General features: G+C 38.3%; 1 protein-coding gene across 3 annotated transcripts in view; it reads left to right on the top strand.

Annotated features, from left to right (window-relative positions):
- The window catches only part of FER (FER tyrosine kinase), a 725,379-nt gene that overhangs the window by 150,107 nt on the left and 558,462 nt on the right, over positions 1–16,810 (top strand). The gene's annotated exons all lie outside the window — the stretch shown is intronic.

The raw sequence follows: 16,810 nt of genomic DNA, 5'->3' as shown, positions 1-16,810 counted from the left end.
AAAAGACATGAACTCATCTTTATTTATGGCTGCATAGTATTCCATGGTGTATATGTGCCACATTTTCTTAATCCAGTCTATCATTGATGGGCATTTGGGTGGGTTCCAAGTCTTTGCTATTGTGAATAGTGCCACTATAAACATACGTGTGCATGTGTCTTTATAGCAGCATGATTTATAATCCTTTGGGTATGTACCCAGTAATGGGATGGCTGGGTCATATGGTACTTCTAGTTCTAGATCCTTGAGGAATCGCCACACTGTCTTCCACAAGGGTTGAACTAGTTTACAATCCCACCAAAAGTGTAAAAGTGTTTCTATTTCTCCACATCCTCTCCAGCACCTGTTGTTTCCTGACTTTTTAATGATCGCCATTCTAACTGGTGTGAGATGGTATCTCATTGTGGTTTTGATTTGCATTTCTCCAATGGTCAGTGATAATGAACATTTTTTCATTTGTCTGTTGGCTGCATAAATGTCTTCTGTCTGTTCATATCCTTCACTCACTTTTTGATGGGGTTGTTTGTTTTTCTCTTGTAAATTTGTTTGAGTTCTTTGTAGATTCTGGATATTAACCCTTTGTCTGATGAGTAGATTGCAAAAATTTTCCCTCATTCTGTAGGTTGCCTGTTCACTCTGATGGTAGTTTCTTTGGCTGTGCAGAAGGTCTTTAGTTTAATTAGATTCCATTTGTCAATTTTGGCTTTTGTTGCCATTGCTTTTGGTGTTTTAGACATGAAGTCCTTGCCCATGCCTATGTCGTGAATGATATTGCCTAGGTTTTATTCTAGGGTTTTTATGGTTTTAGGTCTAACATTTAAGGCTTTAATCTGTCTTGAATTAATTTTTGTATAAGGTATAAGGAAGGGATCCAGTTTCAGCTTTCTACATATGGTTAGCCAATTTTCCCAGCACCATTTATTAAATAGGGAATCCTTTCCCCATTTCTTGTTTTTGTCAGGTTTGTCAAGGATCAGATGGTTGTAGATGTGTGGTATTATTTCTGAGGGCTCTGTTCTGTTCCATTGGTCTATATCACTGTTTTGGTACCAGTACCATGCTGTTTTGGATAGTGAGATGCTTCCAGCTTTGTTCTTTTGGCTTAGGAGTGTCTTGGCAATGCAAGCTCTTTTTTGGTTCCACATGAACTTTAAAGTAGTTTTTTCCAATTCTCTGAAGAAAGTCATTGGTAGTTTGATGGGGATGGTATTGAATCTATAAATTACCTTGGGTAGTATGGCCATTTTCACGATATTGATTCTTCCTATCCATGAGCAAGGAATGTTCTTCCATTTGTTTGTGTCCTCTTTTATTTCATTGAGCAGTGGTTTGTAGTTCTCCTTGAAGAGGTCCTTCACATCCCTTGTAAGTTGGATTCCTAGGTATTTTATTCTCTTTGAAGTAATTGTGAATGGGAGTTCACTCATGACTTGGCTCTCTGTTTGTCTGTTACTGGTGTATGAGAATGCTTGTGATTTTTGCACATTGATTTTGTATCCTGAGACTTTGCTGAAGTTGCTTATCAGCTTAAGGAGATTTTGAGCTGAGATGATGGGGTTTTCTAAATACACAATCATGTCATCTGCAAACAGGGACAATTTGACTTCTTCTTTTCCTAATTGAATACCCTTTATTATTATTTTGTCAAAGGCCTTTTCTGCATCTATTGAGATAATCATGTGGTTTTTGTCTTTGGTTCTGTTTATATGCTGGATTACATTTATTGATTTGCATACATTGAACAAGCATCGAATCCTAGCCCACTTGATCATGGTGGATAAGCTTTTTGATGTGCTGCTGGATTCGATTTGCCAGTATTTTATTGGGGATTTTTGCATAGATGTCCCTCAGGGATATTGGTCTAAAATTCTCTTTTTTTGTTGTGTCTCTGCTAGGCTTTGGTATCAGAATGATGCTGGCCTCATAAAATGAGTTAGGGAAGATTCCTTCTTTTTCTATTGATTGGAATAATTTCAGAAGGAATGGTACCAGCTCTTCCTTGTACCTATGGTAGAATTCGGCTGTGTATCTGTCTGTTCCTGGACTTTATTTGGCTGGTAAGCTATTAATTGTTGCCTCAATTTCAGAGCCTGTTATTGGTCTATTCAGGGATTCAACTTCTTCATGGTTTAATCTTGAGAGGATGTGTGTGTCCAGTAATTTATCCATTTCTTCTAGATTTTCTAGTTTATTTGCATAGAGGTGTTTATAGTATTCTCTGATGGTAGTTTCCATTTCTGTGGGATCAGTGGTGTTATCCCCTTTATCATTTTTTATTGCATCTATTTTATTCTTCTTTCTTTTCTTCTTTATTAGTCTTGCTAGCAGTCTACCAATTTTGTTGATCTTTTCAAAAAACCAGCCCTGGATTCATTGATTTTTTTGAAGGGTTTTTTGTGTCTCTATCTCCTTCAGTTCTGCTCTGATCTTAGTTATTTCTTGCCTTCTGCTAGCTTTTGAATGTATTTGCTCTTGCATCCCTAGTTCTTTTAATTGTGATGTTAGGGTATCAATTTTAGATCTTCCCAGCTTTCTCTTGTCGGCATTTAGTGCTATAAATTTTCCTCTACACACTGCTTTAAATGTGTTCCAGAGATTCTGGTATGTTGAGTCTTTGTTATCATTGGTTTCAAAGAACATCTTTATTTCTGCCTTCATTTCTTTATGTACCCAGTAGTCATTCAGGAGCAGGTTGTTCAGTTTCCATGTAGCTGAGTGGTTTTGAGTGAGTTTCTTAATCCTGAGTTCTAGTTTGATTGCACTGTGGTCTGAGAGACAGTTTGTTATAATTTCTGTTCTTTTACATTTGCTGAGGAGTGCTTTATTTCCAACTATGTGGTCAATTTTGGAATAAGTGTGATGTGGTGCTGAGAAGAATGTATATTCTGTTGATTTGGGGTGGAGAGTTCTGTAGATGTCTATTAGGTCCACTTGGTGCAGAGTTGAGTTCAATTCCTGGATATCCTTGTTAACTTTCTGTCTCTTTGATCTGTCTAATGTTGACAGTGGGATGTTAAAGTCTCCCATTATTATTGTGTGGGAGTCTAAGTCTCTTTGTAGGTCTCTAAGGACTTGCTTTATGAATCTTGGTGCTCCTGTATTGGGTGCATATATATTTAGGATAGTTAGCTCTTCCTGTTGTATTGATCCCTTTACCATTATGATGTAATGGCCGTCTTTTTCTCTTTTGATCTTTGTTGTTTTAAAGTCTGTTTTATCAGAGACTAGGATTGCAACCCCTGCCTTTTTTGTTTTCCATTTGCTTGGTAGATCTTCCTTCATCCCTTTATTTTGAGCCTATGTGTGTCTCTGCACATGAGATGGGTCTCCTGAATACAGCACACTGATGGGTCTTGACTCTTTATCCAATTTGCCAGTCTGTGTCTTTTAATTGGAGCATTTATCCCATTTACATTTAATATTAATATTGTTATATGTGAATTTGATCCTGTCATTATGATGTTAGCTGGTTATTTTGCTCGTTAGTTGATGCAGTTTTTCCGTACCATTGACAGTCTTTACAGTTTGACATGTTTTTGCAGTGGCTGGTACTGTTTGTTCTTTTCCATGTTTAGTGCTTCCTTCAGGAGCTCTTGTAGAGCAGGCCTGGTGGTGACAAAATCTCTCAGCATTTGCTTGTCTGTAAAGGATTTTATTTCTCCTTCACTTATGAAACAGTTTGGCTGGATATGAAATTCTGGGTTGAAAATTCCTTCATTTAAGAATGTCGAAAGTTGACCCCACACTCTTCTGGCTTGTAGAGTTTCTGCCAGGACATCCACTGTTAGTCTGATGGGCTTCCCTTTGTGGGTAACCCGATCTTTCTGTCTGGCTGCCCTTAACATTTTTTCCTTCATTTCAACTTTGGTGAATCTGACAATTATGTGTCTTGGAGTTGCTCTTCTCAGGGAGTATCTTTGTGGCATTCTCTGTATTTCCTGAATTTGAATGTTGGCCTGCCTTGCTAGGTTGGGGAAGTTCTCCTGGATAATATCCTGCAGAGTGTTTTCCAACTTGGTTCCATTCTCCCCGTCACTATCAGGTACACCAATCAGGTGTAGATTTGGTCTTTTCACATAGTCCCATATTTCTTGGAGGCTTTGTTCATTTCTTTATACTCTTTTTTCTCTAAACTTCTCTTCTTGCTTCATTTCATTCATTCAATCTTCAATCACTGATACCCTTTCTTCCAGTTGATCAAATCAGCTACTGAAGCTTGTGCATTTGTCATGTAATTCTTGTGGCATGGTTTTCAGCTCCATCAGGTCATTTAAGGACTTCTCTATACTGGTTCTTCTGGTTAGCCATTTGTCTAATCTTTTTTCAATGTTTTTAGCTTCTTTGTGATGGGTTCAAACTTCCTCCTTTAGCTTGGAGAAATTTGATCATCTGAAGACTTCTCCTCTCAGCTCATCAAAGTCATTCTCCGTCCAGCTTTGTTCTGTTGCTGGCAAGAAGCTGCGTTCCTTTGGAGTGGGAGAGGAACTCTGGTTTTTAGAATTTTCAGAATTTCTGCTCTGTTTTTTCCCCATCTTTGTGGTTTTATCTACCTTCGGTCTTTGATGATGGTGATGTACAGATGGGGTTTTGGTGTGGATGTCCTTTCTGTTTGTTAGTTTTCCTTCTAACAGTCAGGACCCTCAGCTGCAGGTCTGTTAGAGTTTGCTGGAGGTCTACTCCAGATCCTGTTTGCCTGGGTATCAGCAGCGGAGGCTGCAGAAGAGCAAATATTGCTGAACAGCAAATGTTGCTGCCTGATTGTTCCTCTGGAAGCTTCGTCTCAGAGGTGTACCCAGCCGTGTGAGGTGTCAGTCTGCCCCTACTGGGAGGTGCCTCCCAGTTAGCGTACTCAGGGATCAGGGACCCACTTGAGGCGGCACTCTGTCCATTCTCAGATCCCAAACTCTGTGCTGGGAGAACCACTACTCTCTTCAAAGCTGTCAGACAGGCACATTTAAGTCTGCAGAGGTTTCTGCTGCCTTTTATTCGGCTATGCCCTGTCCCAAGAGGTGGAGTCTACAAAAGCAGGCACGCCTCCTTGAGCTGCCATGGGCTCCACCTAGTTTGAGCTTCCCAGCCACTCTGTCTACCTACTCAAGCCTCAGCAATGGCAGGCGTCCCTCCCCCAGCCTTGAAGCTGCCTTGCAGTTCAATCTCAGACTGCTGTGCTAGCAATGAGCAAGGCTCTGTGGGCGTGGGACCCTACGAACCAGGCGTGGAATGTAATCTCCTGGTGTGCTGTTTGCTAAGACCGTTGGAAAAGTGCAGTATCAGAGTGGGAGTGACCTGATTTTCCAATTGCCATCTGTCACAGCTTCCCTTGGCTAGAAAAGGAATTCCCTGACCCCTTGCATTTCCCGGGTGAGGTGATGCCTCGCCCTGCTTTGACTCATGCTCAGTGGGCTGCACCTACTCTCCTGCACCCACTTGGGGCTTTCCAACAAGCCCCAGTGAGGTGAACCTGGTACCTCAGTTGGAAACGCAGAAATCACCCATCCTCTGTGTTGCTCATGCTGGGAGCTGTAGACTGTAGCTGTTCCTATTCAGCCATCTTGCACACAGGTTAGATGTTAAAGTCTGATCCTAAGTCCATTTATTTATAAGGACAATGTAACATTTATATAAACAATGTATAAACATCTATGTGGAGCTAACATCACTTTGGTTTCTATCATAAACATGTACTTCTTTTTTTAAGCACATTCAATGTTTTTGAATATATGGGATTTTATATGATGTGGAAACAACCTGGAAATGAAGGACAAATGTTACAAATTGTCATGGGGCCAAAAAACAGCACTATGCCTATGACTAATTTAACTGCATAACTGCTGACACCATCTGTTGGCAGTGATACTCTGCTGAGATGAGGCTAAGGTGATACTCTTACACAAACATATAGTTTTGTTGGTCTCTCTCCACACTCCTAAATGCAAAGTTAGATTATAAAGGAGCTTCTGTTTTACAGTCTTTATTCCCAGTGCTCCCATCTCTAACATATGTCAAAGTAAATGTGGCCAGTTAAACAAAGGGAAAGAAGGGAATTTCATACCATTAATGACCTCTTCCTAATTTCTGTTTGTTCAACCTGGAAAAGAAGAAGGCAAATAGGTGGATACTGAGATGTTAACACAACTCGGACTATTGATAGGCATCCCTTACCTTAGCTGCTGTCACCAGCCTACAGTAATATGGGGAAACGGTAGCTCATCTTTCTATACTGCTTTATTCATTCACTATCTCCCCAAATAGAATATATCTCCGCAAATAGAATATAACTTTCTTAAGGGAAGGAGTTTCACCTGTATTGTTCATCTCTGTACCTCATACATAGAAGGATACAGAGTATCCATGTAATAAAGGAAGAAAAGAAAGAAAAGAAAGGAGGAAGGAAAGAAAATATAGGAAAAAGAATGGAAGAAATGTATTGATGTTTATCACAGTCTTTAACAATTATATTTTCTGCTATGCTCTAATACAACAAAAAATTGTAGTTGACAGATGACACAAGAGAACATGGTTCTCTGCATAAAGATTTTCAAGAAACTTATTTTTTATTTTATTTTTTATTTTTTGAGACAAAGTCTCGCTCTTGTCTTGCTCTTGGAGTTCAATGGTGTGATCTCAGCCCACTGCAACCTCCACCTCCCGAGTTCAAGTGATTCTTCCACCTCAGCCTCCCGAGTAGCTGGGATTATAGGTGTCTGCCACCACACTCAGCTAAATTTTGTACTTTTTTTCTTTTTTAATGGAGACAGGGTTTCACCATGTTGACCAGGCTGGTCTCGAACTCCTGACCTCAGGTAATCCACCCACCTCAGCCTCCCAAAGTGCTGGGAGTATTACAGGCATGAGCCACTGCACCTGGCCAAGAAGCTTTTAATTTCTCAAGTCAGTTGTCATCTTTATGAGAAAAAAAGGACTTTTCCTCTCTTGTAAATAAATTTGCACTCATAAACCCAAGGTAACTGCTAGCAAAACCACTTGCTTATTTTTCTGGTATTTAAGTAAATGTGTATGTGTATAATGGGTGTATAAATCAGAAACTAATAGAACTGATTACCTGCAAGTGATGGATGAGAACAGAATGGAAGGAATAGGGAAGGCAGTGAGATCTCCTGAGTGTATCTTGTAATATACATTTTACTTTTGAAGTAATATTTTGTATATTTTAAGAAGTACAATTATATCTACAAGGATGAAAAAGCCTAAAATTGAATATAAACAAAAACAAATGAAGCTAAAATTTTTAATATCAAATTTTAACATAAGCACCAAAAATGAATCAATTCAAGCAACTTCTGAACATAGTACACTATATGTATATAGTATACACTCTCAGAACTGCAAGGAAATGTTGGATTTTACTTAGCTGGTTTGTTCTTGATACTAATATAAATATACTGATTCTGAAATAAATTTATTTTTGTTATAAAATAGAGCAAACGATTAAATTTAAATTCATCAATGTTTGAACCAGAGTTCTTACTACAGAAAGGAAAATACAATAAGGAAATAAAGAAGGAGAGGAGGAATGTGGTGTGGAAATGGAATAGGGAATATCTGTACAAGCTAATATATTTTTAAAACTTATATATTTGTTAGCTTTATCACTAAAAGATTCTAGAAATAATGACAACTCAGTGGCAATGAACACATTTAGCATTCAAGTCTCTCCTTCCTACTTCCCACTAAAAGGAACCAAAGATCTGTAGAGACAAGACCAATTCCAGATCTGAAGCAGTAAAAGTACAGTGTGAGCATGGAAGATCTTATGCTAGAAAGAAAGTGCTCAAGAATGAATGGCAACATGTCAAAAGGTCACAAGAGGCAGCTTGAAGGTATCGTTTTGATGCTCAAATTGTCTCACATTCAAAATTCTAATGTGAAAGAGAATACATTAAATGTTTAAAGTCAAGTTGAGTTCCAGCTTCTTCAGATGTAGAAAGTTGGAAAGTGTCATTCCAACCCGAAGATCAAGTGAATGTTACATATTGTATAAAGGCATCATTTTCTTGAACTCATCTAAGAGCTATGTTTTCCAGTGTATCCAACTGGTGTAAAATCTAAATTAAAAATGGATGCTTCCAGGAAGAGACAGTTAATGAGCCGTGGGTTGCCTTTGGCAGAGCACAGAGGAAGATGAGGTTATTATACAAGTGAATAAGATTTAAGGTAAAATTTTAAATGAATTGCTAAAAGTTGAGTATGGGCAAGTCTGAAAATACAGAGCCCCTGAAAGCCTCAGGTACAAGGGACACTTACAAGCACTTTCAGGCTACTCTGCACAGACGCCAGTGGGCACTTGGGAGGAAGACTGGCGCAAGGTAGAGAATGTAGAATGTCTAGAGAATGTAGAATGTCTCCCTCACCAGGTAGCCAGGAGAAGGACAGCAACTGCTACTGAAGAAACTTGACAAATTGTTTGAGACCCGGATCTTTAGGAAAACAAAAATCTATAAAGGATATTATTGGGACAATTGTAGAAATTTGAATATGGAATTTACATAAGAACTGTTCAATATTTTCAGTATAATAGTGGTCTTCTGGTTTCGTAGTGCTATGGTATAATATAAAATACATTTAGTCTTTGTCACTGACTCTTGTCACAAAGCTCTTAAAATTCTTGGAATTTCCTGAGTAATAGGAGTGTCTTTGTTATTCATAACACCCTTTGCCTAAGTTTTTGCTAATGAGGTGGCTTAGGGTGGGGCTCTAGGATAACCTATGAAGGGGCTGGTTGCTAGGAAGACCTAGGGATTAGAGGATTAGAGTTGGAACTTTCAGTCCCACCACCCAACCTCCAGAAAAGGGTGTGAGGGGGCCAGGAGGCGAGGAGGCTGGAGACTAAGCTGTATAAAAACTCTTAAACACTTGGAGGTGCTAGGTGGCATGCCTGAAGAGAGCATGGAAGCTCCACACCCCTTCCTCCATACCATGCCCTATGCATTTCTTCATGTGGCTATTGATCTGTATCCTTTATAAATCCTTCATAAGAAACCAGTAAATGTACATAAAATGTTTCCCTGAGTTCTATGAGTGATCCTAGCAAATTATCAAACCCAAGAAGGTGGGGATAGGAACCTCAATTTATAGCTAGTCAGTCAGAGGCACAGGCTACAACCTGGAATTTGTGATTGGCATCTACAGTAGGAGCAATCTTGTGGCAGTGAGCCCTTTACCTGCGGTATCCAGTGCTGTCCAGGTAATGTCAGAATCGTGGTGAATTATAGGACATCCAGCTGGCAGTTAGAGAGTTGGAGAATTGCTTGGCATGTGGGGAATAATCCCTACATATATGGTCACAGAAGTGCTCTGTACAATGGGGAAAGGAAAGTCTGTTCAATAAATGGTGTTGCAAAAACTGAATATTCACATGCAGAAGAATGAAATTAGACCCTCATCTCACATCAAACATAAAAATCAACTCAAAATGCATTGAAGACTTAAATGTTTAAGACCTGAAACTGTAAAACTACTGAAAGAAACCATAGGGGAAAGCTTCATGACATTGGTCTGGGTGAAGATTTTTTGGCTATGACCACAAAAGCACAGGCAACAAAGCAAAAATAAACAAATTGAATGGCATCAAACTAAAAAGCTTCTGCACCACAAAGGAAACAATCAAGAGAATGAAGATACTATCTATAGAATGGGAGAAAATCTTTTGCAAACCATATATTTAATAATGGGTTAACATCCAAAAATATACAAGGAACTCAAACTACTAAATAGAAAACAAATAACCCAATTTAAAAATGGGCTAAGGACCTGAATAGACATTTTGAAATATGACGTACAAATGGTCAACAAGTAAATGAAAAAATCCTCCAAATTCACTAATCATCAGAGAAATGCAAATCGAAAACACAATGAGATATCACCTCATACCTGTTAGAATGGCCATTATAAAAAGATGAAAGCTAACAAGTATTGGTAAGGATATGGAGAACAGGGAACACTTGTACACTTTTGGTGGGAATATAAATTAGTATACCCATTATGGAAACTTCAAAACTTTCAAAAAGACTTTAAAAAATTCAAAATAGAACTACCATATGATCCAGCAATCCCACCATCGGGTATATATCCAAAGAAAATGAAAAAATGAAATCAGTATTATGAGAAACACACTCACCTGTCCAAACCCAAACAATGTACTCAGAGACACAAAGAATAGCGGAAGTGAGACTTTTCATGGCGGTCTTGCAAGATCTGGTGTCTGGTAGGCAAGCACACCTGGGGCAGTTACAGCAGGCAATTTATTTCTTAGCACACAAGTCCCTCCTCCCAGTTCCTCACTGGTTGAGCACTATGAGGTTACAATCTTCCTGGACGTCGCCCAAGTTTCATTATCCCCTTATAAGGTCATACCCAGGTCCCCTTCCCTGCTTAAGTTTTGATTTCTCAATAATGAAACTTTATTCCCTTTTATGGGCTGACTCCTCCTCTACATTATGTTTGCTTATTGTGACTTTCTAGGTGCATGAGCCGTGCGGTTTGTTACGCCCGCAGGCTGGCTGCCAGTGCTTAGATTTATCATGCCTTGCAAATGGACCATTAAAATATCTTCTCACAGTATGTCAAGAGACTCCCTACTGTAACAACTGGACGAATGGATAAAGAAAATGTGGCATATATACACAATAAGATACTATTCAGACTTTAAAAAGAGAGGAAATTCCTGTCATTTGCAACAAAATGGATGAACCTGGAAGACATTAAATGAAATAAACCAGGCACAGAAAGATAAATATCACATTATCTCACTTAGGTGTGGAATATAAAAAAATTGAACACAATAGAAACAGAGAGTAGAATGGTGGTTACCAGGAGTTGGGGGAGCAGGGTGGTTTGGGAGATATTGGTCAAAGGATAAAAACCTACAGTTAGAAGGAGTAAGATCAAGAGATCTATTGTACAACACAGTGACTATAGTTAATAACAAATTCTTGAAGATCACCAAGAGAGTGGATTTTTGGCACTCTTGCCACAAAAAAAAATGATAAGTATGTGATATAATGCATATGTTAATTAGCTTGATTTAACCATTACACAGTGTATACATATTTCAAAACATCATGCTGTACACCATAAATATATACAGTTTTAAAACTGTCTTCTAAAACAAAAAGAAGTATTACGTGCTGTGTTGAGTGTGAAAGTACAGAGGAAAATGTAATTTGTTTTTTCCCTTTACAAGCGTTTGTGTGGTCATGTTCTTGTTTTTAGGAGATACACTGAGGAATTTAGAAGTAAAGTATAATGATGTCCACAGCTTATACCTAACTAGTTCAGATAAAATGAGTGTGTATATGGATGGAGAGAAAGCAAATGTGGCAAAATTTTACTAATTGGTGAATATAGTATACAGTGTATGTGTGTTCATTGTATTAACAAATCTTTCAGTATTCCTGTAGATTGTAGCAGAGAATAAGGATCCATTAAGATTTTAGGTTCAAGTGTTATTTGATTTTTAAAACTTTTTATTGAAGTATAACAGCTATAATATGTGTATAACATTTATACAGAGAAGTAAACAAATTATGGGTACACAGTTGGATGGTTTTTACAAACTGAACACACTTGTATAATCAGTATCCAGGTAAAAGAGAAAGTACATTACTAGGACCCCAGAAGCCCACTTATAAAGCAAACATATATGTGCTCGGTAGATCCTGTTGCTTTGCATCAATAGATTGGGTAGGAGTGATACCAGTGGGCTGGGGGAGGTCCCGAAATGCCAGTGGGACCTCGACCCCAACCAATATCCAGGCTCTTGACACTACTTTGAGAATGAATTCAAGGATGAGTCAGAAAACAGGGAAAGTATGGAGATTCATTGCAAGGTGAAAAGTACACAAGGAAGGGAAGAGTGGGCATACTATAGAGAGAGTCACACACAGGGGAGTTTGGGGCTGCTAGCTTTAAGAGTTTCTTTAACCAAAGGGTAGAATATTCATGAAGATTTCTGAAAAAATATGGAGATTTCTGGGAACTGTGGTGCCACTCATTTTTACAACAAAAATGAGTGTTCCCAGAACTGTCATGGTACTGATGGGTGTGGGTTTAGTATGCTAATGAGCACATAATGAGATCCTAGGTGAATCCTCAGTCAAATCCAGTGCCATGGTGGGTCCAGTCAGTCTTAGCCAACTTGACCTACACCTTGGTTTTTCAGGATCTTGTCAGCCCCTAGCTTCTGCAGTTATTTTAGCAGTTTCCTTTTGCTAGTCATGTGAAACTGCCGACTGGAATTTGCTGTTTTCCTGTGATCGCCCTGTATTATTCCTGTCTTGGGAAAAATGGTTATACACATGAGCCAAGAAGGAGATAAGTGCAACTTTCCTTACCTGTGTACATACTGCCCACTAAAGGAGGCCAGTTGGCCACATGTACTAACAGAAAGACCTAGAAGAAAGAACATCCAATTACTAGGTGTACCAGAAGGTGATAATACCCAACTTTTACTTTTGATAAGTATATTTTATTTTCTTCAGTGTGGCATTTGCTTATGATTAATGAAGCTGAGCTCATTCTCATATGTTCATTGGCCACTTGGATATTCTCTGTCCAAGTAAAACCTTATTTTTGTATTAGGTTATTTGTCTTTTTCATATATACGTATATACATCCCTATCACACAAATGAATTTTTAAAATCTATATATATTTTAATTTATATATTATATATAAATTATATATTATATAATTAATATATAGTATATTATATATTAATTATATAATATATTATATTATATATAGTATGTTATATTATATATAATATATATGTTATATTATAATAATGTATATTATATATTACATACTATATGTTATACAATATATCATATCATATATATGTTATATATTATATAGTATATAATATATATTATGTTATATAATATATAATATAATTAAATATATAATATATATTTTGTCCACAGTTCCTGGCTCATAACTCCTTTAGCCTTTGTTATAGTCTCATAAATCCCATAGCCTTTGTTACAGTCTTTTGTTATAGTTTTGGGGTGTTTTAGGCTTCAGGAGCAGGCCCCAGGAAACAGAATCTCTCTCTCTCTAATTTTATCCCAGCCTCCTTTTACCTGCCCAAAACAGGACTCTAATCTGAATGTGGGTCAAAAGACCCTTATTCCAGAGAGGGCCCCACCCCATACTCTGGAGGAAGGAATGCTGCACAGAAGGGTCAAGAAGAATCTGAACAGACGGGTCTTGCTGGGTTTCCCCACTCAGTCTTCTAGGATGAGATCATACTCTTTTTGTCCAGTCACATGTCTACGAAGTTGTCAATCATGCCTATATAATGAAGCCTCCATAAAAACCCAAAAGGACAGGGTTTGGTGAGCTTCCAGATAGTTGAATACATGGAGGTTCCTAAAGGGTGGTGCTCCCAGGGAGGGCGTGGAAGCTCCACACACCTTCCCCTCCTCTCCTTTTGCATCTCTTCATCTGTATCCTCTGTAATATCCTTTATAATAAACCAGTAAATGTGTTTCCTTGAGTTCTCTGAGCCACTCCAGCAAATTAATCAAACCCAAAGAGGGGGTCGTGGGAACCTTGACTTGAAGCTTGTTGGTGGGAAGTTCCAGAGGCCAGGACTTGAGGCTGGTATCTGAAAGTGGGTATTCTTGGGGACTGAGCCCTCAACCTGTGAGATCTGATGCTATCTCCAGGTAGATAGTGTCGGAACTGAATGGGAGGACACCTAGTGGTGTCCACTGGGGTACTGATTGCCCACTTGGTGGTGGGAACAGCCCCCTCACACACACATTTGGTCCCAGAAGTCTTCTGTGTTAATGATTATTGTGGTGTGAGAGCAGAGAAAAACACTGTAAAATGTTAGAGCTTTTCCCAATTTGCATTATTCTTTACATAATCTGGCTTTAAGTCCTTCATTGATTATCTGTATTACAAATATCTTCCCTACACCATGGGTGGTAGTTTTACCCATTTAATGGTGTCCTTTAATACACAGTGCTTAAAGTTCAATTTATCAATCTTTTTCTTTATATGGTTAAGAAATTTTGCCCATGTCACAGTCATGAAGAAATTCTCCTATATTTTCTTCTAGAAACTTTGTTTTACCTTTCACTTTTGGATCTGCAACCCATTTATAATTTATTTTTTTGTATGGTGAGAGGTGGGGTACAAATTTATTTTTCCCTGTCTGGGTATCTAATTGATCCAACACCAATTATTAAGAAGATTATTCTTTCTCTACTGCACTGCAATGTCATCTTTGTTATAAATCAGGTAACCATACACGTTTAGGCCTAATTCTGGATTTTCTTTTCTCTTCCATTGCTCTATTTATCAATCCTTGTGCCACTACCATACTGTCTCAATTATTACAGCTCTTGGCATCTGATAATACAAGTCCACAAGCTTTGTTTTTCTTTAAGAGTGCCTTAGCTATGCTTGGCTTTTTGCCTTTCCATCTAAGTTTTAGAATTTGATTGCCAATTTCCAAAACCAAAATTTTGCATGGACTGTCATTTAAATTTGATTACATTTTTAAAGGTAGTGTTCTCTTTTCACCTGTTTTTTTAGGTGAAATATTTGTTGAACCTCTTTGTATACTTTTTCCTATGGTAGAGACTGGTGGAAGTTCAAGTGGTTTTGAAATATTTTTGTGTTTAACTGTGTTCAGTTAAAATATAACTATCCTAGAAAAGAGACATTATTCAAGTAAAACCCACTGATTCATATTAATCCTGACCTTAACTCTCCACTCTGAGTGGAGACACTTCATATACAGAATAGTCAAGGCAAATAATGAGCAAGAAAAGAGAATCAGAGTTCACATGAAACTTGCTAAAATCAGACATCTCTGCAATTCCAATCAATATATTTTTCTCCCTTTCATTTTGCTCCTTTACATTGTGTTGAAAGGTAACAAAAGTAAGCTGCGTCTCTGCATTATCACTTGTTTTGAAGGTCATGGCTACTGTCAACTTCTCTGAGGAACAGCCCCTCATCTGCACTGCTGTTCTGTATTATTATGACCTGTGCATCTTCACTTTCTCTTTCCTCTTCATTTTCACATTTCACTTGCTGCTCCTCAGTTTGCTCTGTGTCATTTCAGTGTTGTGTCTGAGTGACAAATGAGTGTTCAACCCTCTTTCTTTTCAGGAGATTGTTATAGTCTCTAAAAACCCAAGAAGTGCCATAGTACACTTGTGAAACTGATGGCAATATTGTCAAGCCTATGAAAATTTCTGTCCACAAGAGAATAAAGAAAATAAATCTTTGTCAACAGGCTTCCCTGTCCATTAGATTGAGAATTTCATGCCAGCCACATTTAAAATCTTGTATGATATTAATACTAATCAGTGTTTATTAACATCCAGACATGTTCACAACTGTTGTAGCAGCTGAGTGCCTGTAAGTTAAATTGATTTTAGTCCTTAGATACCCATTAACAGCACTGCTTCACATTTTCATAATGAAATACAGTTGTTTGGGGGTGTTTATGAAATGACACCTGTTTGATTTATAAGTAACCTTGACTAGGAAGTCTCTGTGTGTTAGAATGTAAATGATCACCTCCCCCACTTTGATTGCCACATTGCAGCTGTATATTCCCATTTCCAAACCGTAAGAGACAAAGATCTGGAAAGACAACAAAGTTAGAGTCTGTCAGCCTACAGCTGGTAGCGAAGATAGTGTTCAGACTTGCTTTCAACCAGATCAACCATGAGTCCGCTAAGGGGACTGTAAGAGGATGTAGTGAAGAAACCTCAGGAGGTGTTCTGAATTCAAAAGAAGAAGAAAAATCAGGCTCAGAATGCTGGCAACCTGTTCGCAGGCACATTTTAACCCTGAAGAACCTTGGAGTCTGACCTGCCTTCAGTGAGTCAAGATATTCAATCAAAGCAAGCCCCAGAGCTGTAGGGAGAAGAAAATACCACCCCTGGTTTTCTACCCCAAATGCAATTTAGAGTTGATTGAGAGGTTTGCTGAAACCAACCTGGTTGAAGACCCCTGAGTCTTGACACCTCTCTGATTCTCTGAAGAAGTTTGCATAGAGGGAGTAGAAGTTTTGACAGAGCGTTCTCTGCCTCCATGATATTCCCTTTAGGGCACACTTATTTGAAGAGAATGTGTTTTGCTCTAGGCAGAGTGCAAGTACATTGGCCAAGAACAGATAGCCCCAAGTGTGGCTCTTTCCTACGAGGGGTGAAGAGTGAGGAGAAATAGTCTGAGGGGGTTCCCACCTCAAGCCAGGACCACTTTTGACTTACAGCTTTCTGATTTTTAGCTTGAGAATTGCATTTACTTTAAGTGTAACAGTAGGCCCAATAATTTTTGTGCTTCAATGTTTTCTAATTCAAGGTTGAGTCACAATGTCCCTTGCCTAGGTATTGCAAAGCAAGTTTATAGTAGTGCCTACTTTGTTTTCCAGGGGGACTTTTAATACACCAGATTCTTTGTGTAATATTAAAGGGGAATATTTGTATAGGAGGACAGGTTTCCATTGGGTGCCATGGCTACAGGACTATCTGAATGCTGATGTTCTAAGTTTTTCCATCTTTATAGGCAAAATACTTTGTTTCCACAGACTTTAAACTCTTTTTCAGGGAATTTTATGAAAAGGAGACAGATGAATGACTATAGTACTCAGTAGGAAATGTAAATCACACTTGGAATAATACAGATAGTAGAAAACATGGCAGAAAATGGAAGGTAAGAAAATGTGTAACATAGAAGTGAAACAGCGTGTGTGCATCAGGAAGAGGTCCAGTAGAAGTAATCTCACAGAAAGGAAAAGGACAAAATGCTTTCTCTGCAAA

Source organism: Macaca thibetana, chromosome 6 (genome assembly GCF_024542745.1).
Source record: "Macaca thibetana thibetana isolate TM-01 chromosome 6, ASM2454274v1, whole genome shotgun sequence".
Classification (NCBI taxonomy): Eukaryota; Metazoa; Chordata; class Mammalia; order Primates; family Cercopithecidae; genus Macaca; species Macaca thibetana.
This window is presented reverse-complemented; position numbering and strand designations above follow the sequence as displayed.